General features: G+C 45.9%; 1 long non-coding RNA gene across 1 annotated transcript in view; it reads right to left on the minus strand.

Annotated features, from left to right (window-relative positions):
* Window positions 1-2,843: 2,843 nt before the first annotated feature.
* LOC138569809 (uncharacterized) overlaps window positions 2,844-24,925 on the minus strand; it is a 61,325-nt gene continuing 39,243 nt past the window's right edge. The window contains exon 2 of the long non-coding RNA XR_011303336.1: window positions 2,844-5,788. This is a non-coding gene — a long non-coding RNA (uncharacterized lncRNA). The remainder of the gene's footprint in view (window positions 5,789-24,925) is intronic.

Here is a 24,925-nt window from a genome sequence, read left to right on the forward strand (position 1 = left end):
CACGCCATGTAAACTACCTGTATGGTTACATTAAGCAAATTAAACAGGGGTTTGCAGCCTGTGGCTCTCCGGATGCTTTTGATGGCAACTCCCATGAGCCATCACCATTCACTATGCTGGCTAGCTGATGGGATTTGAAGTCCAGAGCTAAAGCAGTTTTGTAAAAAAGGAAACTCTCGACAGTCAAGGTGGCGGAACCCTGAATTATAAATAATGATTAATAATAATGTGAATTGTTTTATATAGCGCTTTAATCTAAAGCGCTTTACATAGGACATATATACATGCATTATTATTATTACCCAATTGAAATTGGTACTCAACTATTGACCTTGGAAGGATGAGAGGCTGAGTTGGCCTTGTTGGGATTTGAAACTGCGACCTGCAGATCAAAAACAGATCACAGCAACAAGTGTTTAACCCTCTGAGCCATCTTCCACCTTTTGATTATTTGCAGGGGTTTGTATGATCACAACAGCACACCACCATGGTGTGTCGTGACCTGGCAGGCTCCAGAGGTTCAACATTAAGGCTTGCGTACTGCCCACTCTCTATTAAAGCACAAGAGACCTACTCTAAAGCTGCATAACGCAGCACCTTGCGTCATCGGGGCTCTTCCACTAGTACTCGTCACAGGGTCTCTAGAAACAACTGTCTGCTAACAGTGGCAAATGCAAGGACGTCACTGTAAGCCCACAAGATCTACAGTAATTAAACCCATCAGTAAAGTGTTGGAAAGGTGACAGTCCTCCCACACCTCCAAGCGCTTCAGAATAAAACAAAGACCGTGGAAGGTAATGTAAGAGACCAGGGGAGAGGTGGGTACCCCTTAAGGGCTTCTATACAATCATATTATATCATGCTTTATGAATGTAGTGCATATGCGGGAACAAACACCATCTTAGATATTAGCAGCCATATTGGAATATAAAGTCTAAATGCAGCGCAGCAGCCAGCATCCCGGGCACGATTGAGAAAGGAAGGTGAGTAGATCTGACTTGCAGTGCGCTAGGTGTCCTCAAATGGGGTAAGACTTGCTGCAACACCAGACCTATGAGGCTCCACTCACAACCTCAGACAGACACACATACAAACAGATTTGGGTATAGGTATGATTGGTTGTGCTAGCCTATGATATACATTGACACACTTCACTTGTGTTTTGCCTATGATCAATTCAAATGTCCAAGACTGCTTGGTGAGTAATAATTTAATCGTAGAGAATGTTTCCTTCATTTTTCAGCCTACACGTGTTTCGACACACAGGTGTCTTTATAAAGGCAAGATGTTTTCCAGGTGATATCCTGTTTGATAGGACTAGTGACTCTCATAACATGACAGGTAGTAATCTTAAATAAGCAATTTGATCAGTAGTTCGATAAATTCAGGGCAGTGGCAGAGAAGTAGTCTTGTTATTGCAAGCTCAGTGGCTCTTTCTCGTTATATAACCCTTAATAGGGCATCGACAGCCGCATTCACCATTTGTTTGCCGCTGTTGTCCCGACAGGGACGCAGACAGAGAGTTGGGGGGAGATGAATGGGACGCTGTGGATGAGATTGAGGATGATGAAAGGGATACACAAGGTGCCAGAAGTTAAGCTGCGTTGGAAAGTTTGGGGGACCACGTTTAAGGAATAGGTTGGGCCGGGTGGCACTTGCAAGGAAAAAGGGAAGTGCTTAACGTAAAGAAGGGAGGAACACAGGCACCCTGATGCCGCTATTGCATAGAGCTCTAGGCAGGATGCACTATGTGCCTTGGGCACAAATGGATAAAAATGTAAGCTGCTCCTGCCCCTTACTTCCGGGCTGGAAAATGGATTTATGCTTTTGAAAAACAGACAGCCGGCATTTCCTTAGCCATGGGGGCCATGAAAAGCTTGCTTGTCGCAATTGTGGGGGATCAGGGTCAAGATGTGTGGGTTAGAGCAGGATATCCAGGAGTAAAATTGGATGATGACGCACACAATGGCGCGCTCTTTAACAATATCAGGGTGCTGGTGTGGGACGTGCTGCAGCAAACATACCCCGACACACCAGGCCTGCAGTTTATCATACAGTATACCATGGTGGCGATGAAGACCCTGCGCAATACATTATTCAGGTTCAGTAGCTGCGGCAAATAGAGAATAGGGACCAGTGGGGACCGATCAGTTCCTCCTTTTATTTCATTATTAAAAGGGGTTTACCAAAGGAAATGCAGAAGGCACTTGACAAAATAGTGGGCATTGAAAAATACGGGTGGGCTGAGATTCAAACCATAATAATAAACCATTGTAAGAGAACAAAGAAGTGAGAGAAGGAAATGGCCCAAAGGCTGAAGGCTGAGGAAGCAAAACTTTCACAGAAAAAAATAGCAAAGTAGCAGTTGAAGGGACAGTATCCTCAAATGTGCTTCAAACGGAGGTGGCAGAGCAGACCTCAGCACCTCCGGATGTGAGAATTTGGCCAGTAGGGGGGCAAGGACAGTTGGGAGGTAGACCATAGCACCCCTACCCAGAGTGGCAACAAGGAGGTCAGCCACGCAGGGTGGGTTCAGAGGGGGATTTGAAGGTAGGGAGCAGGCATGCGTCCCTCACACTGCTGGAGCTGTGGGAAGTAGGGATACTTTGCAAGAGAGTGAAGGAGCAGGCTGGGGTGGGATACAACCCATATAGCAACTACTGCCCACTGCTCCAACCCCAACCACAGGTACAAACACTGAGGCCAACTTCCATACCCTATGAAATATATCAGTCCTACATTCATCTACCACCACAGCCCCAGGTGCGCATGGGCAGAACCCCCAGATTGTTAGTCCCAAATCTGGGCTACTGAGAATAATCGAAGACACACCAGTCACGAAACAAATATATAACAATAGTTTATTATTATTGCTTAAGCGGACCCATATTCATCCATGTCTGTGTACAGCCATAGAGAAGATGGGCCAAAGTATGGGGGAGCACACATGTCTTATACATTTTCGGAACCTTTCAAATTTGTTCCAGTTCATTTTGTGCTCATAGCTCATGGTCTGTGAAACATGGGCACTTTGCTATGGCACCATGTGCTGCAGCGCTCTGCTTCATCCCTCAGATAATTTACTGTCTGGGAGCAGAGCACAGTGGGGTGTAGGGGAATATCTTGTCCCTAGCACAAGGTAACATTCCTCGCGCTCCATTATCTTTATGTTATTCTTAACTAAAAGGTCATTCCGCATTTCAACTCAGTAGTTTAGGCTTTCAGAAATACTCATGGCAAGAATATTGCTCCTTTTAATCATCTAGTCGCACAATTGGCCACAGAGTCTCAGGAGACAGGAAGACAGGAAGGCATGTAAACTACCGATTATCTACGTTCGTGCCAGCTCTTCAAGGTCCTAAATTAAAGACAAACAATGTGCTCAGCATTTTTTGCATTTCTGTGCAGGGACATGTAAAAGAGCTTTCTGAGTGGTGAATCTGTGAACTTTTACTGCATGTGGAATGAAAACCCAGGAAAGTGAGCAAAATGGCCAAGACGAAGTTCGAATGGTGCGATTCAATGTGTGCGCTAAGGCCAACATAATACAGACCGAATGTACTTTTACAAACCCTCCTTTTGGCCTAAGCCAACACATTGAGGTAATACATCATCATCAGAATCATCTGAGTCATATACATTGATAGCCATAAATTGTTTGATCGCAACATCCTGCATGATCAAGGCATTAGTCATATTAACAGGAGGATGAGGACCAGGTTTCAATTTCATCAAAGATCTAGAACCGCAATTACCTAGCACAGAACCTAGAACAGGCAAACAATGTATACAGCAACAGCAGAATAGCATTGGCCCAATGATAATAGCGAGTCCGGAGAACATTTTCCATCCCCAAGTTCTAAGTATTTTCCAATCCATGTTCAGGGACGTGAACTACACAGCGCAGCGTATGTAACCTTTTGACAGCCTGAAACACAGTAGAGGAGCAGTCAGGTACGTACACGTAACACGCAAACCCAACCATTTTGCATATACCACAACGCTCAGCTAACATGATGTCTAAAACCATTCTATTCTGAAGAGCTACTAATCTAATGGTTCTTTGTTCTAATGTAATGTTAAACAGTATGTCAGTTGTTTCATTGATATGTTCTCCAACATTCTAGCCAATCAAGTAATATCTCTAAAGTTCATTTTTCACCCCAAAAAGGAACCATGGATTTTGCTATATCCTCTAATACCTGAAGAGGTGTGTCATCATTGATCCCCCTCCTAGGGCGATGTTTCAGTATTTCTGCAGTGGACGTGACACATACACCTAGCAATAGTATCCCCAGATAACAAGTTCCTTTCGAATCTTTAGGTAACCATGGATAAGCTTCCTTGCCACAGATAAAGTAAATAGATCCCCCAATGTATAAGGGCATATTCTCGTTTACCAAAACTACAGTATTCACACATTTGTCATACAAGCCAATATTCCGGGAACCGTCTTTACGTAAGCAGAATGGTACTTTGTCAGGATCATGATTAATGGTGTAGGATGCTGGAATCACTTCCCTATTTCCTACTGGTGACATTCGGAATGAGATCATAGATTGCTAAGGTCTAGAATTCTTAACAGTATTTTTGGTCTAGCTTTTATTTGAAAAGACAGAACACCCTACATGTAACAGGACTAGTCAGTCAAATTCATTAATGTTTGTCCCATCAAAATTACCGGTGGCACTATCATTCCATTTCCCAAAAAATAGAGGTCTATAATGCATAGCAAGAAGTTGATAGTGGAAGTGGATATATGTACCAGCCTATACCTTTCTCACCGTGTTTTAGTAGATGAGAACATATCCAGCAGTTTGTTTCATTCAAAAATCGCCATGAGTGGTATTCATGATCTGTAGGAGTGTGTTGTTATGATATCCTTCTCTCTGTTCGAGATCCAGAGGGCAAAGAGTATGCAAGTGTACATAGAAAGGAGACAAAGTGGTTATACTGACGGTAGGCAGTAATATACTTAGTGGATGTGAACTCTCCAAATACCATAACACAGTTATTAATGTGATTGCTACACATGCAATAATTGCTATTATTATAAACTTGTCCCTAGTGGACCATATCCCTTTAGATACAGGCTGTCCAGTGTTAATGCTTTCCATGTTCTCGTTTCTATGTGTCCCAAATATAGGCATAGTTTTCAGTGTCCATTAAGAAGCCTCACTGAAACAGAAGTTCATCTGTGTGTGGCACTTGACCATGTGGCCGATCTTGCTTGTAGTCTTCTTCTTAACCTGCCCCCCTCTGCAACTCCTTGATGCGCTTTTAGGTGGATTGGAGGAAAGGCCGTTGGTTTCTTGTGGGTGCAGTAATCATACTACACTTTCCTATTCTATGAAATGTAATTCCCTAGCTATTTCCGTGGTCAAAGATTGTACCTTGTTGCTCCAGGCATGCAGTAGTCCGTCAACAAAGGATCAGTATCTGAAGAAAGTGATGAATTCTCAAGTTGTTTGGGCTCAGAATTATGCTCCGGATCAGAATGGGTGCCCTCACTGAAAGGCACACACTTGGTTTCAAGATCATCAACCCCTTCCTTAGCCAACTTGTCATAGGGCAAAGGCAAGGGCACTCATTTCAGGTGCGCCTTATGTATCCAGTGTTTCTTTCCTTCTACTCGAACAGCCGTCTGAGTGGCCAGCAGTACCTGATAGGGACCTTTCCAGTGAGCTGCAAGATTTGATTTCCTGTCAAGATCCTTGATCAGCACAAAGTCACCAGGTCGAATGCGGTGACCAGGTCCCTCATATTTTTCGGGCAAAGCTGTTCAAACCTGTTGATGAATCAAATGTAGGTTTTGAGTCAATTGGTCACAATAATCAGTTAATAGCGGGTACTCAATGTCAGATATCTTTCTAGGTCTAGGTGCATTCCATATATTAGCAGGTCTCCCCATTAATATTTCATAGGAAGAAAGCCCCGTTCTTGTCTGGGCCGCAGTTCTCATACACAGTAATGCTAATGACAAGGCTACAGGTTATTTCAGTTTGCTATGTGCACACACCTTAGCTAGTTTGTTCTTAAGGATACAGTTATGGCGTTCCACCAAACCGGCACTCTGAGGATGTCTCACGGAATTAAACCGTTAATCAATCTGTAGGGCCTCGCATACCTGTAGTATGACGGCAGCTATGTGAGGTCCATTTTCTGACTAAATTACTCTAGGTAATCGAATCTAGGGAAGTACTCTTTCAGCATGACTTCTGCAGTGGATATGGCAGTGTTATCCTTCAAAGGGAAAGGCTCAACCCATTTACTACTAACACATATCTGTAGTAATCGCATCGCTCCATCTTTATGAAGTCAAAGTGAATCACTTCAAACGGCATGGAAGGAGGTCTGAAACTAACCTTGGGTGCTGGTGTTCCCTTATCAATGTTGTGTCGTAAACAAATCATACAATCATACAGTTCTGAACAAGTCGTTCTGCGATTTTTGGAATGTTGTCATTATTCCATACTGGGTCTAAATGTTTACAAATACTCTTTGCACTGATGTGGGCTGGCCCATAAGCCACAGTAACTACAGCGGTTACATATGAGTTGAGCAGCATCCACCTTAGTTTCTCATGGTAAAATCATTAACCCTCACTATCCAATCCTGCAGGTCTTCTCTGCGTCTGTCGCTGCTGTTCACGACACAAAATAACTTGATATCAAAACAGGAGGAAAGATGGTGCATGCACCTCTGTTGTATTGAGAGCTCCCCAAAAAATGTGTTGGGGCGATACCTGTTCAGAAAATTGAATATGGCTGTCTCCTTCAAAGACCCACGGAATAGTGTGTGCCACCCTAGGCATGTATACCATAAGGGTGATGATTATAATACATGCAAGGGGAGGAGAGGCAGTGGTCTGCGGTATTCCTGCCAAACCCAATTTGTTTGTGTATGGCATGATAGTGCTTCCAGTGGCAGTGCTCCAGATTGGCAAGGCTTGTTGCCGAGTGCCATCTGACTTCATTTTTCAGCCTGTGTTAACACCCGAATTGGTGGCAGGAACAAATACTGTCCCTGGACTTACAGGGCCTGGTGGTGTCAGCTAAAAGAATTGTTGTAATTGGGACCGACTCAGAAGGGTGCGAATAGTGCACAGTGTTGTGTATTGACTCTACAGTGCCTCCCAGAGAAATTACTGAGGATCGACCAGATGATGGCGAGATTGTTCTAGCGATTATTTATCCCTTGTACATTATAGTGCAGTATCGAAAATCGCAATGTCCCTTGATGGCTCTTGTAGCCCTACCCCCTTTTACTGAGACAGACTTAGAGCAGGTCCTTGAAAGGCTCTGGACTACAAATGCCCATGACATAGGGTTCCTACAAGGAGTGACCCCAGTATGAATAACACTCAAGCCAGGCGCCATGCTGCCCCGGGTAAGAGAGCACCCTTTATCAAGAGAGGCAGAGGAGGGGATACGAAACACTATTGTTGCCCTACTAAATCAGGGGATAATTATGCCATCCACCTTCCCATGCAACACGGCTATATGCCCGATAAAGAAAGTAAAAGGATGGAGCTGAAGAATGGTTGAGGATTTGCAAAGACAGAATTTCCAGTGGTCCCAAACCCTACAATAAGGCTTTGTAACATCCCAAAAGAATCTACCCACTTTACAGTGGTAGATCTTAAAAACGCCTTCTTCTCTGTTCCCGTGCACACCGACTCACAATACCTCACTACATTTACTCATGGGGGATGTGCTTTGAATACACAAGATTGCCTCAAGGGTACTGTGAAAGCCCCAGCATCTTCAACAGGATATTACACACCGATTTAGGAAATGTTCAGCTGACTAGCACAATTATTCAGTATGTGGATGATTTACTAGTGTGCAGTGTCAGCAAGCACCAGTGCAGGAAGGACTCCATAACACTCCATCAGCTCTTGACCCACAAGGGATACAAGGTTGATAAGGCCAAATTACAATATTGCCTCCAGGAGGAACTGTACTTGGGTCAGTTGATTTCAGTGAATTGCAAAAGAATAATCTTTTTTATTTATTTTTTATTGGTATTGTGTAGTTAAATTAATAACCTTTTAATATATCTCATATAAAAATAAAAAGGAGAACATTCACCGAGATCCATATATCACATTGCACAGTTGGTTCATGCTTCAATTGCTGCTATTATCTCACAAATGTTGTGGCATAACCTAGAAAATAGAATTATACATCCCTCGTGTTTTCCAGACATGTATAAATCCCAGAGCTCATTGGGATTTACTATCATCATAAGTCCAGAGGCCATGATTGCTTTCCGCCGAAGGGCCACCATTGCACGACAATCAAAAAGTAGGTGTCACAAAGATTGTATGATCGGTTCGCCACAAAACCGACAAAGTCTAAGATTCCTTTCAAGTTTGTTCCAGCGGCCAGTAATCTCAAGTGTTTTCACTGCATTGAATTTAATATGTAGATAGACCCATACCAGATGGTTTCCAATACAGTTCTGGATGTAGTTTGGAATTAACTGTCTTTCCAGTATGTATGGAAAAAAGCACTCGGCAGTAGATTTCGAGGCCAAGTCAACTATCATCTTGTCTCGGATATGTACGTCCAACATCATACTCATAGTTCTTATATATTGGCCAAGATTCATCAAGTGGGTCCATTCTTAGTCTCCGAAACCATAACTCAGACAGACGTTTAAGAGTTCCCAATAATGAATATTTCCTGTAATCCAGTTTGGTATGGTACACCTTGTACAGCAAACCCATGAGTATTACTCGCAGCATGGGCAAGCTTCCAGTAGAAGATTAAACTCACCTACATGATACGTTTGCTTAGAGGCATTAGGCCAAATTCCAATAGGAGCATTTCAACTGGACGGCGGTAATAATAGCCATTTGAGGGTCATCGACTTAATTCTATAAGTCACCTCCATTGACTCAATAGCCCATGTCTCAGCAGCATACCAAATGATAGGTGCAATCTTCAAGGAGTACAATTTGACAACAGATCCCACTGAGTATCACCCGCCCTTGGAAGCAAGTGCATGAATGACACCTAAAGTTTGAGCACTGCAAACTTTAAGCTTACTCAAATGGGAGGAACCCACTAATTTAGCATCAAATACAATGCCCAAATAGGTGTCAGGATCCACCCATGGAAGCTATGGCAGAAGTGGAGGATTACGCTGCGGAGAACCTTCTGCTAGCGGGCCAGTCCTCATCCAACATGGCCGCCATCATTATTTAAGCAAGCCACACCCCCTCTCGGCGCGTTGTATCTGTGTTATTCCTTCGTGATACCAGCGCTCGACTAACTCTGTTTATCCAACTCCTGTGCCTTCTGCAGTACTCTCCCTCGCCCGCGTACCCTTGCGCTTGCTGGCTTTGCTTTCAACCCCTTTCCCTTTCACAGCGCTAGTCCGTTTCACTTTCTTTAACTTTTCTTTGCTCTGCGTCTTGTCATTCACACTAGCGGCCAGCCGCCATTCTCGCGTTTCTACGTGTTCCTCCCTGTGCATTTCGTGGATCTTGCCGTATCTGGTAAGTGGGGACTTTTCAGCTTTCTTCCTATCTGTACCATTTCTTCTGGGTGCGGAACGTTTCCCCGTTCTGGAGTTACCCCTCTTCACTTTTCTCACGAAGCTCCTCTCATTATCTGCTTACCTTACGTCCTGCCTATTATCCCACGGATCGGATCCTGCCTCCTTTCCTCAAGCCGTATCCATATTGGAGGACGATCAGTCTTACCTGATCCACGATTTCCTGGTTCACTCCGGATCACGAACAGCCACATCCACCATTGGAGAGCATAATATTCGCCACGATCTCCGGAAGACTACACAGGGTTTTTTACTGTCCATCAGTCTTTTCCCTGTTGCGGGACCTTGGCTCCTCGGGGCCCCCCCGAGACAGGTCCCACTCCGTGTCAAGGTGGCCTCCGAGGGAGCCAGGCCCTACTTGCACGACAGAAAGTCCAGAGACAAGCCCGCAAATGAAGACACCAGGAGTCCCTGAAGGCCTTCCAAGCACTCCAAGGATAAACAAGAGGAAGCCACAGGTGAGGAGAAGGGTGGTGAGGTTCAACAGTCTGACAGAATACAACGCCCAGACAGACACATGGCTTCCCTTGAGCAGTATCAAGAGCTGGTTGCAGCATTACAGGGACCAACCCTAGAAGTCCAATCCTTGAAGACCGAAAACGCAGCTTTGCGCCAGCAAGTGGTCCTAAACAGGGACGACCAAGGAGACCTACCACCCATGCCTCTATCTTTTGGAAAATATGATGGCTACCCGGGCGGACTAAAGGAGTATTTAGACGCCTGCCACGTATATTTCGCCTTTCGCCCTCACGCCTTCGAAACTGCCAGAGCCAAGGTGGGGTTCCTCATAGCCAATCTCACAGGGAATGCCTTGGCCTGGGCCACCCCATTGGTGACAAGAAACGATCCAGCACTGGCTAATTATGACTTATTTGTGGACCTTTTCAAGAGCAGATTCGATCGACCTGAAGTTCTGTACACCTCTTTTGAAGCAATACTAGACGTCAAACAGGGAAACACAGATGTACAGACCTATATATCTCGCTTCCTAAGACTAGCGGCGAAGACCGACTGGCCGGAATTTGCGAAACAGACGATATTCCAGAGGGGACTTCAGGATGAATTGAAGGACGAATTAGCCAGGGTTGCTCGACCTTCGTCATTTCAGGATCTCATGTCTCTCACTCTACAGTTAGAATACCGTCTCAACGAGCGTCGCCAGGAAAGGAGAAGACCTTGTCCCAGTCAATCCTCATCCAGCCTGACTCCTCACCCTACCAGGGAACATTCCACCCAAGAGGAACCAATGCAGATTGGGGCAGCCCCAGGCCCTCTCACGCCTGCGGAACGCAAAAGACGCAGGGATTCGGGTCTCTGCATGTATTGCGGCTCTTCAAAACACCTCCTCAGAGACTGCCCTGAAGTTCCTCCAAGAAGGAAGGAAAACTTCCACCCTCGGTCCTTTGCAAGGGAGGTCTCGGGGGAACAAGACACAGTCCTTGCAACCTTACCAGACCAACAGAACTAAAAGAAGATAACAGCTTGATGGTGTTTAGAGTCAAACTTTGGACGACTGGAACCTCATGTGTAGAGGTGTTTGCCATGCTGGATTGCGGTGCCGCAGGGACTTTTATGGATGAAGGATGGGCTCGAGAGCGACAGATCCCTTTTAGGCAAAAGGAAAGGCCCATTCCGGTTGAAGGAGTCGATGGTACCCCCCCTGTCCTCAGGCCCGATCCTATCTGAAACGTTGCCCGTACGTTTGGATCTGGGAGAACATCAGGAACTACTGGTATTCAACCTCATAAGAGCAGACCACTTTCCCTTGGTGATAGGGATACCCTGGCTTAGAAGACACAATCCGCAGATAAACTGGTCTACCAACTGCGTGCGTTTTGATTCTCCCTACTGTGAACAACATTGCAGATCGACCCATCAAGTCAAAGAAGACAAGGACAAAGGAACCCCCCTCCTCAAGGTGGTCTTGTCGGTTCCCCGTCAGTACCAAGAATATGCCGAGGTCTTCAAAGACACTACACCCAAACTCCTGCCTCCTCATCGACCAGAGGATTGCGCCATAGAACTGACCCCAGAGTCCACTATTCCATTTGGCAGGATGTTTCCTCTGTCCCTTTCTGAAAGACAGGGCTTGAGAAGATATCTGGATGACAACCTGCAGAATGGTCTTATACAGGAATCAAGGTCTTCAGGGGGGGCTTCTCTGTTTTTCATTCCAAAAAAGGACACCGCCAAGCTACGTCCTTGTATAGACTACAGAGGACTAAATCGGATTACTGTCCGCGATCGCTACCCCATGCCACTCATAAGGGACATCCTAGAAGCCGTCAGAGGGGCTTCTTATTTCACTAAACTGAACCTAGAGGGGCCTACCATCTCCTCAGGGTGAGGAGGGGAGACGAGTGGAAGACCGCATTTCGGACCCCCTTCGGCTTGTACGAATACAGGGTTATGCCCTTCGGCCGGGTAAACGCTCCTGCTGTCTTTCAGAGGTTCATTGACAAAATCTTCTCAGACATGCTGTTTGTTTCAGTGGTCGTTTACCTAGACGACATATTGATCTATTCTCAAGAGCTACGGGACCATTGTGAACAAGTCAAAAGAGTATTACATCGACTCCGAGCAAACCATCTCCTGGTAAAACCAGAGAAATGCCAATTTGAAGTGACCTCAGTCTCTTATCTAGGTTATGTCCTCTCGAAGGAAGGGATCAAGATGGAACCAGGAAAGATAAAGGCTATTCTGGACTGCAAGGAGCCAAGAAGTGTTAAAGAGGTCCAGTCTTTCCTCGGGCTGGCTAACTTCTATCGCCAGTTCATCCCCAACTTCTCTAACTTGATGTTACCCGTCACAGGTCTCCTTAAGAAGGGGGTTCAGTACTCCTTTGGTCCGGAACAAAGAAGAGCCTTCTTACAGCTCAAGGAGCTGTTTACTTCCGCTCCCATATTGGTACAGCCGGATCAAGCTAAGCGTTCCTTATGGAAACGGATGCCTCAGGGGGAGCAGTGGGAGCCATTCTTTTGCAAGAAGCAGAAGACGGTCTCACACATCCCGTGGCGTATTATTCCAAAACCCTGACCAAAAGCGAGCAGAATTACTCCGTTCTTGAAAGAGAACTACTAGCCATCAAATTGGCATGTCAAGAGTGGAGACACTTGTTACAAGGAGCAGCACACCCATTTCAGGTACGAACGGATCACCGCAACCTTAGAGTGTTACAACAGATGGAGTGTACCAACGCCCGACATGCCAGATGGGCATACTTCTTCTCTCAATATGAATTTCACATCTCTTATATACCAGGATCAGAGAACAGGATGGCAGATGCTCTCTCCAGATGTCAAGGAGAAGAAGCCAACCATAATCGAGATCACGATCTCTTGTTTCCCAACCTTAAGATCATGGCAGGTGTCTCACTCTTTTTACAAGAACTCACCACCCAATACGGTTCGCTAGCTACCGTGCCACCCACAGTCAATCTGGCCAATGATGGTTTGTACTACCATGGTACTGGGTTGTTTCTCCCGTCTAAAGGACTTCAGGAACAGATCCTCTCCTGGTGTCATGATGCCCCCCTCGCTGGACACCCCGGTATCAAGAAGACACAGGACCTCATAAGCCGAATATTCTGGTAGCCAGAACTCCACAAGGACGTTAAGAGATATGTTTCAGCCTGTCCGATTTGTGCCACCAACAAATACCAAACAGGCAAACCATTAGGTAAATTACAACAACCCATCCTACCCACCCAGCCTTGGGAACACGTGTCCACAGATTTCATTGTTGACCTACCGAAGTCAGAGGGAATGACCGCAATCATGGTAACCATTGATTCACATAGTAAACTGGCCCATTTCTCTGCATTGGAGGGACTTCTGTCAGCTCCAAAAACGGCTTCTGTCTTCCTCCGGGATATAGTATGCTTGCATGGACTGCCTCGAACTATAGTTTCTGACAGAGGTACCCAATTTACCTCCAGGTTCTGGACTTCGTTGTGTCAACAGTTGGGAATACATCGAGCACTGTCGTCCGGCTTTCACCCCCAAAGCAACGGTCAGACAGAGAGACTCAATGCCGGTCTTGAGCAGTACTTAAGATGTTTTTGCAGCAACAGACAAGAGAGCTGGTCTTCCTATCTCGCACAGGCTGAATTCGCCTACAACAACAACTACCACACCTCCACGAGAATGAGTCCTTTCTATTGCACTTATGGGTACCATCCTCAGCAGATGCCTTGGTCCGGAATACAACCCACCAAATCCCCCGCCATAGATGACCGGTTATCAGAACTAAAGAAGGTACATAAGTTGGCGAGAGAAGCATTAGAGGACAGCCAACGTTCACAAAAGAAGTGGGCCGACAGGAGTAGAAGACCCAATCCCGAATGGAAGCCCGGACAAAGGGTCTGGTTATCCACAAGATATTTACCCAAATGGATACACACCGGCAAGTTTGCACCACAATATCTGGGTCCTTACCCTATCCTAAGACAAATAAACCCAGTTGCCTACGAAATTCACCTGCCTAAGCACCTCCAGAGGGTTCACCCAGTTTTTCACACCTCACTACTAAAAGAGTATAAGGAGGATCCCTTCTCACGGAAGCTCCGGAAGACCAAGAGTCCGACCACGGTAGAACCACAGGAGTATGAGGTGGAATACCTGGTGGATTCCCGATATCGCCAGGGCAGTCTACAGTATCTCGTCCATTGGAGGGGTTTATCCTCTGAAGAAAGAACCTGGGAACCCAGGCACCATCTGCATGCCCCAAGATTACTGAGAGAATTCCACCTGAGATATCCGGGAAAACCAGGGGGTTTTCGGAGAGGGAAGGGTTATACTGTCAGGATCCACCCATGGAAGCTATGGCAGAAGTGGAAGATTACGCCGCAGAGAACCTTCTGCTAGCGGGCCAGTCCTCATCCAACATGACCGCCTTCATTATTTAAGCAAGCCACGCCCCCCTCTCGGCGCGTTGTATCTGTGTTATTCCTTCGTGATACCAGCGCTCGACTAACTCTATCCAACTCCTGTGCCTTCTGCAGTACTCTCCCTCGCCCGCGTACCCTTGCGCTTGCTGGCTTTGCTTTCAACCCCTTTCCCTTTCACGGCGCTCGTCCGTTTCACTTTCTTTAACTTTTCTTCACTCGGCGTCTTGTCATTCACACTAGCGGCCAGCCGCCATTCTCGCGTTTCTACGCGTTCCTCCCTGTGCATTTCGTGGATCTTGCCGTATCTGGTAAGTGGGGACTTTTCAGCTTTCTTCCTATCTGTACCATTTCTTCTGGGTTCGGAACGTTTCCCCGTTCCGGGGTTACCCCTCTTCTCTTTTCTCACGAAGCTCCTCTCATTATCTGCTTACCTTACGTCCTGCCTATTATCCCACGGATCGGATCCTGCCTCCTTTCCTCAAGCCGTATCCATATTGGAGGACGATCAGTCTTACCTGATCCACGGTTTCCTGGTTCACTCCGGATCACGGACAGCCACATCCACCATTGGAGAGCATAATATTCGCTACGATCTCCGGAAGACTACACAGGGTTTTTTACTGTCCATCAGTCTTTTCCCTGTTGCGGGACCTTGGCTCCTCGGGGCCCCCCGAGACAGGTCCCACTCCCTGTCGAGGTGGCCTCCGAGGGAGCCAGGCCCTACTTGCACGACAGGAAGTCCAGAGACAAGCCCGCAAAGAAAGACACCAGGAGTCCCCGAAGGCCTTCCAAGCACTCCAAGGATAAACAAGAGGAAGCCACAGGTGAGGAGAAGGGTGGTGAGGTTCAACAGTCTGACAATAGGTGTATTCATTCACAACTTCAATAGAGGCCCCTTTAAGGTTCCAAGCAACATATACCACTTTTTGTGTGATGGCTTAAACACCATCATTTTAGTTTTTGTGGTGTTTATTCTTAGGGAGTTGGCTTCAGAGAAGGAAGGGAGGTTGTGTAATGCAAGTCGTAAGCCACAGGGTGTAAGATCGAGGACGACGATATTGTCAGCATAGCCAAACCACTGTACTTCTTGGTTACACAAACAACATGGTAGACATTTGGAGTTAGTTAGTGCTTGCCCCAAGCTGTAGAGATATAGGTTGAATAGCAGAGCAGCCAATGTACAGCCCTGTTTCAGTCCCAGTTTTGTGTTTATCCAACAATATGTGCCACCATTGCTCTCGAGCAGCACTGTAACTTTCATAATTATTTTCAGTAGGCCTGAGGGGATCCCCCAAATAGACAGCTTTCCCCATAGTCTTCCATGGTCGACTGTGTCAAAAGCGGCACTGTAATCAACAAATGCCACATATATTGGGCTGCTCTGAATTTGCCAAGCCTGTTGAATTATAGTTGAGAGTGCTAGTACCTTGACTGAGGTGGAGCATCCTTCGCGGAACCCGGTTTGGATCCATGGTATCATTGCAGTCATCTCAGCCCAGGTAGTCAGTTTTTCAAGCAAAATGTTTGCAAATATTTTAAAAGGGACACCCAACATAACCAGGAGTCCATAGCTACGTGTATCAGTGTGCAAGTCCTTCTTTAATACTGGGATCAAGATACTGTCTCACCATGATTGCTGGAGCGATTGAGTAGTAGCAATGCTGGAAAATAGTTGATGCAGGACATTGGTCCACAGTTCAACATCATTTTTATCAAGAGGTTGCACAGCCCATTGGGGCCCGGAGCCTGTGAAGATTTACTCTGGCTAATCAATCTGGCCACTTCTTGTTTGCTTTAACTAAATTGCCACATTCCAGACTGTGCTGGAATTATTGATTGATCCATGTTGTTTCCTCTGAGCATGTCATTGATATAAGCAATCCAGCCAGCCTCCGGAACACCATTAATTGTGGATGAGCTGTGCTGAATCTTTTTGTTGATGATTGTCCTGAATTTTCTAGAGTTGTTGGTTTGTACACTTTAAACTAGGTGCTTCCATTTTTCGCATTCTCATGTCAGACGATGTTGACGTAACTACTTGGTATAATTTGCCCTTATTGATCTCTGATCAGGGGCATATTCATTGTGTTTAGCTTTGTGTATAGCCAAGCTACACAGCTCTCTGTGCATGGCTTTTCTTTTATCACTAATTAGGTAGCAATACTTATGGTTTTTCCCCAATGCCAGAGGCCCGTCTCTTGTTACTCGCTTTTTTGGGGAAGATTGCCTGGTTTATGGCTCGAACACACTCCTCATATTTGGGCACTAAAAAAATTGCCATTTGGCACTTCAGAATCTCGTTGCTTGATAGTACTAAATTGGCTGAATATTTTTAATGTGCTAGCACTGAGGCAGCTTAAAGTTTAGTGGAGGACCATTTTATGCTAGTCATGGCATTGTTAAAAGTGACTGGGCCTCATTACAAGTTCGACGGTAGCCTTGCCGGTAAAACCAGCAAGCTGCCGCCGAACTTGCAAATTTCACTGGCGTCCGGAAATGGGCAATTACCGGGTCATTAAGGCCCAGTCAGACGTGGTATTTGTCCATTCCGAACGGTTCTGGTGCATCCGACATGCTCTGCTCGTGGGTACAGGGCCTCCCGCCAAGTCCAACCTGGCAGGCGAAAAGGCACCCGCGAGCAGAACTCATAGATTGCCGGTCCGGTAACTACAATACTGGTAAGCTTACCGGTACCATAGTTAATGAACCGACAAACTTGGAATGAGGCCCACTGTCCCTGTGATTCCATTGACAATTTTATGTTGTTCTATGTTGAGGCTCAGCACGATGGGCAGATGATCGCTCTCATGGCATTGGATTATAGCCAGATCTATAATCCCTAATGAAGTATTTGTAGCAAAAACATAGTCAATGATACTAGAGCTAGTAGCAGTAGACCTCGTGAACTGCGGGGAGGAATCAGACGGTCATGCTCCATTCATCATAGTGAAACCTCAAGAGTCTAACTAACAGGGTTGCCCAATCAATACCAGGGGGACATATATGTTTGAGCCTGGTTCTTCCCACCGGACCAGAGAAAGGTAGTTCATTTGACATCTCATCTTGGTAATCATGACTCGGGATACGAGAGTTAAAGTCATCACACAAGATTATGAGGTGGTAATAGTGGCAACTTCAATCCATTCATCGAGCTCTTTAAGGACTGCTACATGGACTGCAGGGTACGGAGGATCATGTATTATAATTATGTAAATTTCTTTCTGCTCAGCAGCATTCGTGAGAGTCATCTTACTGACCAAGATATATTCAAAGAAAGGCAATGAACTTCCATAAACAAATGTTTTTTTTGTTTTTGTTTTACACCAATTAGTAGGCCGCCCCTTCCCATTATCCCTTTAGAGGCTGGTTTTTGAATAATAGTCCAGCCATCCATAAATAATATATAAACCATCCATGTGTCCTGCAGTGCTATTTTATGAAACCCATCAACATGGTCAAACAGTCCAGCCTGATCATACAGATGGGTATGGCCCTGGTGTTCCAGCTCAACGTAAGAAAGATATTATTACATTGTTGGTACCGCTGCTGTATCAGACCAGCAAGCCACTCCCAGCGATCTGTGTCGTTACCAGGGCCATGGGCAACTCCCCCCAGGCCGCTGGGTTCCTAGTGATAGCCTCGACATCCAAAACATCGAATACAAAAGCCTGGAAAAGAAATGCATCAAAAAAATGAATTAAAAAAAAAAAAAAAGAATGTAAAACGGGGGGGACGCCCCAACCCCTGTTTTTTACCCCTTAAACCCCATTTTAATAAAACAAAAAAAAAACTTTACCTACTAAAAAAAATGCATTTTTTTGAGGCTTTTGCATTTGATGCTTTTGCATTTGATGCTTTGTATTCGAGGGAATCACTGGATACCTTCAGAAGTTGTTAGCAGCAGGAACTGCCTGAGCCCTTGAAGAATAATCCCTGATCGCGCCGCCTCTGTGCGTGCCAGCCCACAGCCCAAAACAGTGAAAGAAATGCAAACATTCTTGGGACTCTGCAATTATTGCAGGGCATGGATACTTAACCAAGCATCATACACCAGGCCCCTTTTACAGGCCCTCAAGGAAGCACACAAGTGGGACAACAAAATAGAGTGGATGGGGGACATGCTCACAAATTTCAATGACCTTAATGAGGTCATATCGACAGCACCAGTGCTAGCAATCCCAGACTACACACAAGAGGTCTATTTATTTTTCTACTCCAAGGGGCAACTGATGAATGCTGTGCTCTCACAGATGAGCACCATGGGCCGCAAGCCATTGGCCTATTACAGTGGTATACTAGACTTGGTAATTCAGGGGCAATTTGAATGTGAACAAGCACTTGCTGCTGCGATACTCGCCATTGAGAAGAGTTCTACTATCATTATGGGATGCTCTGTAATGTTGTAGGTCAAACATGCAGTTTTTGCAATTTTAGAGTGCTCGAAATCCACACCGATGATGCAGCGTGCATCTACATACAAGATTATTTTGTCAAGCACAAACAGTCACATTGTACGATGCAAAACAGTCAACCCTGCTACCCTTCTGACAGAAATGTGCTCTGATGAAGATATAGCAAACCACTACTGTGTGACTTTTGAGGAAGATGGTATTCCAAAAGTACATGATAGATCACTTGAGGGGAGGGTCCTCTTCGTTGATGGCACAGCAACAATTGACCAGGACAGAGGCTTGCAGCACACTGATGCAGCAGTGGTCCGCATAGTGGATGGGGAATGTGAAACACTAGTGCAGAAGAGATTACATTTTTCATCACAAGTAACAGAACTTGTAGCGCTTATTGAAGCACTACAAGCATCCCATGGGTGCCACATAATGATTTACTCACTGCATACATCACCACCAGAGTGCATGCAGGCCTCGCACAATGGAAGAGGAGAGGGTTCAGGAGAGCTAATGGGTCTCCCATTGAACATGCTGCATTATTGGATAAACTCATTCACACACTGACCCAATCATCTGTCGTGGCAGTCATAAAATGCACCGCCCACACTTATAACACAGATGAGGTCTCACTTGGTTACGCTGCTGCGTATGCAGTGGCAGAAATGGCAGAATAATTGTAGTTTTTTTGGACCTTCCAGTGCCACAGGTCTCAGAATATCCTGTATTGGCATACAGCACCAAACAGTTGCCAACACCGTACAATGCATTACTAATTGCACAGATAGATAATTAGTTAAGAGTTACAGGGACAAACACCACAAGAGGAAAAAAACTTTGGGTGAAAAGAGGATGTTAACAGTCCCCAATCGATCTGTGTGGAGGTAAGAGATATCCAGGAAAGCGATTATGCCACATGAGTTATTACTGGTCGCATTCGAGCAGTTACATCATTCATCACACGATTATAAGCGGCATATTGCAGCAGACATACAGGAGGACTGATTTGTCCCCAAACTAAAGGAGAACTTCACTAAGGTGGCCATACATTGCACCATGTGTCAAAGTTACAATACTGGGCTCACATTAACAACTATCAGAGGCACATTGCCCTGCCCTACTGTGCCCTTCTGCGAATTGCATAATGATTATGCAGACATGGGGAAAGGTGCAATGGATCTTGTTACCTCATTGTGGTCATGTGTCCCTTCTCACGATGGGTGGAGGCAGGACCTTGTGCACATCCATTTGCCAAGTGCACGGCTAAACTTTTAGTGCACGATTTTTCCTCAATGAGGCGTGTGCGATGTATTAAGGTCAGATAATGGCACGCATTTCTTCAAGGAACATTTCAATGATGTTTCGTATTACTGGGTATCAACCATCGAATGTGCACCATTTACAACCCACAGGCCAACAGAGTTGTGGAATGGAATCAATGGCCTGTTGACAAGCAAGCTGTTGAAACTGTGCACCATAGCAAAGAAAAACTGGCTGCACTGTTTGCCACTCGCCTTATTCAGTTTGCACACACAGCCCTGCAAAGACCACAATGTATTACCCCACGAGGTGGTAACTGGGGGCGCCATATGCATACACACTATCTCCTGTTAGGCAAGCGTCAGACGCTCACAGGGCAGCATCCATCTTGGGGGAGGGATTTAGCAGCTATATATTCTCCCTAAGGAAGGCCATAAAAATGTGTCTCCCAACAGATTGTGCCACTCGGGCAGAAGAAGCAACTAGCACTGCAACAGCCACGCCAGAAACCTCACCCCCTCTGCAGTTGTTCCCAGGTAACTGCATATACATTAAGAAAACGTTGCCTGCCGGTGGTCAGTGCCCAGATATAACAACCTATTCCAAGTGATATACATCACTCCCCTTGTGGTTAAGGAACTACTTCAGGGATGGTGGGGTCAAAGCAGTGGTGAATGCCGAGGATACATGAAGCAGCAGGGGACAGACACTGACGCCTCAGATGTCCAGGCTTTTTCCCACGCAAATGCAGCCCCCAACTACCTGGGAGCAACTGTCATGGCATGCAGTCGTCAGTGGCATGAGTTCACAGTGCCAACCACTTGTTATGTTAAGAGTTCTTTATACTGCACCAGTCACCACATCGAGTCCCGACAGCATTGAGGCATGTCTGGAGACTGGTGTATTTTGCTTCCACCAGGGGTATGCAGATCATGGTCTGAGCAAGAGGGGAAAAGGCTGAGAATACAAGATGTGTAAGGCTACTAAAGGGAATGAGGAGTAAGAGTGGAGTTTGTTATAGTCTGCATGCCTGTCGAGTCTCTGTCGAATTATCGAAACAGCGCTGCCAGAGAAGCGCAACTTCCTAATGTTCTGGCAAACGGGCACATACCCATGAATATACACCCTCACTCAGTGTTGGACTGGGGCATAAAATTGACTCGGGCACCAATGAAAAAGTGGCCCACAGTTGCAAATGGTAATTCATTCCTTTGGTGACAAACTGTTTGAGTAGTGGGGTGTTTTATGATAAACTGTGATTCAAATTGTGCATTTTAAAGAATATTTATTCAGTAACACTAGCCGCATGCTGCAGTAAATTATAAAACTGGCCCAAAAAAGTGACCCACTTTGACCAATAAAACTGGCCCACACCAGCATTTGTGTTTTTGGTTGGGTATTGCCCTATTGGCCAGTCTGAGGCTGCCCTCTCTAGCTCATACTTTACTAGACCCAATTATTGGGATGCAGACATCACAATATAACACCTACTAGAAGTTCAAACTTTCACTAATGCGGACATGGCAATTAATCCTGGATCGTGGGCAAGGAAGCTTGCAGTCTAATTGGTTTGGACTATTGCCATCATCTTTGGCTCGTACATGCTCCTTTCTTAAAAGTCCACTCTTAATGCAAATGTGACAGGCAGCAGAATCTAGGGCAGGCCCAGGACCTTGCACCTGGGTCGTTTAATGGGGATGGCAAACATACCCAGTGTGCACAGGCCTCCATAGTGTTAAGGGGAATGCTTGAGAACATCTCTAGTTCATTACACATCCATGCATTCACTACCTTCAATAGTAATTAGAGCTGCCACTTTACCAATATGCTCCGGTGGGTATCGAGTGGTTTTGTCGACCATAGTTGTGAGTGGACATTTAGTTTGATGCAAAAATGATATGTATGTATATGTAGAAGAGTATAGGAGTGGGCCTATAGAGGATGATGGGGGACACCTCCCCCCCATTTATAAAAAGGGGAAAACAGTATCGACCTAGCAACAACAGGTAAAACTAAATTTTCACTCACAAACTGTGTACGACAAAACCACATAGAACCACTCCAATGTATATCAGTGCTAGTCTCTCCATACCACTCTGACTTCCTCTTTCTTCAGCCAGCACTTCACGCAACTCGACGCATGCACACCCAAGTGAACACTGCCACATCTTCCTTCTTTCCCCAATGAATTCCCATGTGTTGTGTACAGAAACCCCTCAACGCTCACACCAGAAAAAAATACAACCACTAGGGAAAAAAGGCCCAGCACACCTCTTGCAAGGAGAACTAAGTTTTAATTCCACAAAAAAAAGAAATGCGCCAGCAAAGAGCTCGCTGCCACAGAACGTTCTGCCAGAATTGGTACAAGCAACACTAAAGCGTCATCAGTGACATTATATACAGTACTGTTAAGATGGATTTCTGAACTCTGACTTGGTGGGTAGAGGTTCAGAAGGCCTAGTTTCTTGTAACAGGGTAACTTTCTGGACAAGCCAGACCAATCACGGTAGCATTGGAGACGGTCAAGACTAGGTCTCAAGAGGGGTGAGGGTGATCGAAAGCCCACAATGAGCACATACAGTAAACGAAACAACAAATTACTCTCAGTCAGGTGTATATAAAAAATATATATACATTTATTAAAGGCCTTTTAAGTCAAACATTAAGTAAATATTCAGCAGTAATAACAAAACAAACACAACACTAATCTAGCAAACATATATACATTAACCAATGGCGTAAAGGAATAGCACACAATATTGATCCACAACCTGCAAAGAAAGGGGTCACACAGTGTGAATATCATTTAGGCCTATCTTCACAATTCAAACCATAACTAAGAGGCAGTCCAGTCCCTAAGATGAGTGGAGCCTTGAGCTCGAAAGTACTTTTGGTGCTGGTGCACGCGATTGTGCGGTTGGAGTCAAAACAGGGTCTCCTCAAGGGGTTGTAGCGACTCAGGAAGGTGGGTGAGGTAGTGAAGAATAAGTTCTCACTATTCGAGGAGGGTTTCCCCAAGAGGGCAGAACAGGTTCCAAGAATTGGGAATAGATTGGTAGCACAGGCTACCTTGATAAAGAAGAGTGGCCCACAGGGGACACTGGTCCGTAAAAATGGATGGATGGATGGATGGATGGATGGATGGATGGATGGATGGATGGATGGATGGATGGATGCGCCATGGGCCACCGGTAAGGGTTGCAAGTACTCACCAACCCTCAGCGCACTTCGGACCAAACTTTGGCAGTCGAGTCCACTTCGGTCGCAGGTTCAAATCCTGCAGTTGCTTGGCTCTGAGGCTTTCGGGGCTGTGTTCCAGGGATGATTCTGTGGCAGGACAGTGGCGAGTTCTCCACTCCTGATAAAGGATCAGACAAATTCCACTGCAGTGAATCTGAGGACACGGGGGGGGGGGGGACAGCAGCAAGGCACCCATGAAGTACGTCACCACGGCTGGGCGACACAGTGACCGCGTATGCTTGGGTTCAGGCGTACTCTCCTAATTCCAGACCTAGGCATGCTAGGTGTATCGTACTCAGCAGGAGAGTGCCTTATAACCAGAGCTTACAGCCTCCAAAGTCTCAAGTGTCACCTCGAGACGGCAAGGGTTCCAGGACAAAGTTCCCGTACAAGCTGGTCAGTTCACTGGGCGGTCCAGGAACACTTCCGAAAAGGCTCGCTTACAGGTTACCTTGGAGGTGCGGAGAATAGTTGGTCCCACTATGCCAATGCACTGGCGGGCCTTCTATGTTTGATCAGAAACAGGGGGTCCAATGGGACAACAGCGGGCTCAGGGTGCCAAACCTTCCAGCGGGCCACCAGCGGTTCCATGGATAGGCTTCATTGATCCGGGATACTTGGCTCCTTTACTAAGTTTAGTGTGAACTCTATCGACTTGGAAGGGGTGTAAAATGCCTTCCGTTATCCAAAATCCCAAAACAAAGAAAGCAATGAAAGATCTGCTTACATACAGGCATCCCAGACGTGGACCAATCATGGACCACAGTGGTCCCAGTCATCCCAGCACAACAGACATCCTGTCACCCACATCCTGGAGGTGCACACACACAAGGCCTGCCAAAGGTTCGGTTTGCGCGGGGGTCTGCATGACCAAATAAGGAATTGCCCGGGTCTCGACCTTGGGAAGGCAAAGGGACAAGATGGCTAAAGGACAGAACAAAGGACCTTGTGGCCTGGCACTGGCCACTGTCCATGGCCAGATGCAGTAAAGGCGGTATGGACCAGTGAAAAGAGTTGAAAATACACAAAAAGTAACAGCTGACACCAGCTCTGTCCAAGGCAGATCTGTACATTCACAGAAATAATCCTTTGAGGGTATCTAGGGCCTTGGAAAAGGGACCCCAGCGCACTGTACTGGAAGGTACATTATGCACTGATAAAATGTTGCTAAGAACTAGCAACACAAGTCTCCCAGTACTAACTGCCTTAAGGGCATGCCAATTTCCCCATAACAAAATGAGTAAAAGCCCAGCGGAGTACAGCAAAAGGTTGGGCTCCACAGGCAAAAGTCAAACAACAGCAAAATGTTGGGGGTGTTCACAACTGGGGGGAAAATTACCCACAACTGGAAATCTTTACTAATAATTACAATCCCAAATGGCTGGTTGGCGCAACCCTATACTTAGTCTACCTGCTCCATGCTAGACCATTGGTCCCAGTCCCATCTGGGGTCCTCCTCACACGTCAGCAGGCATGAAGTTACAATTAATTGCTCGTTAGGCAAAGGAAAACAATGCATTCTCTATCTCTAACCGAATCTGCACCTGGTACTGCAGACATGGGCTTA

The sequence above is a fragment of the Ambystoma mexicanum genome, chromosome 1p (genome assembly GCF_040938575.1).
Source record: "Ambystoma mexicanum isolate Mex_15411 chromosome 1p, UKY_AmexF1_1, whole genome shotgun sequence".
NCBI lineage: Eukaryota > Metazoa > Chordata > Amphibia > Caudata > Ambystomatidae > Ambystoma > Ambystoma mexicanum.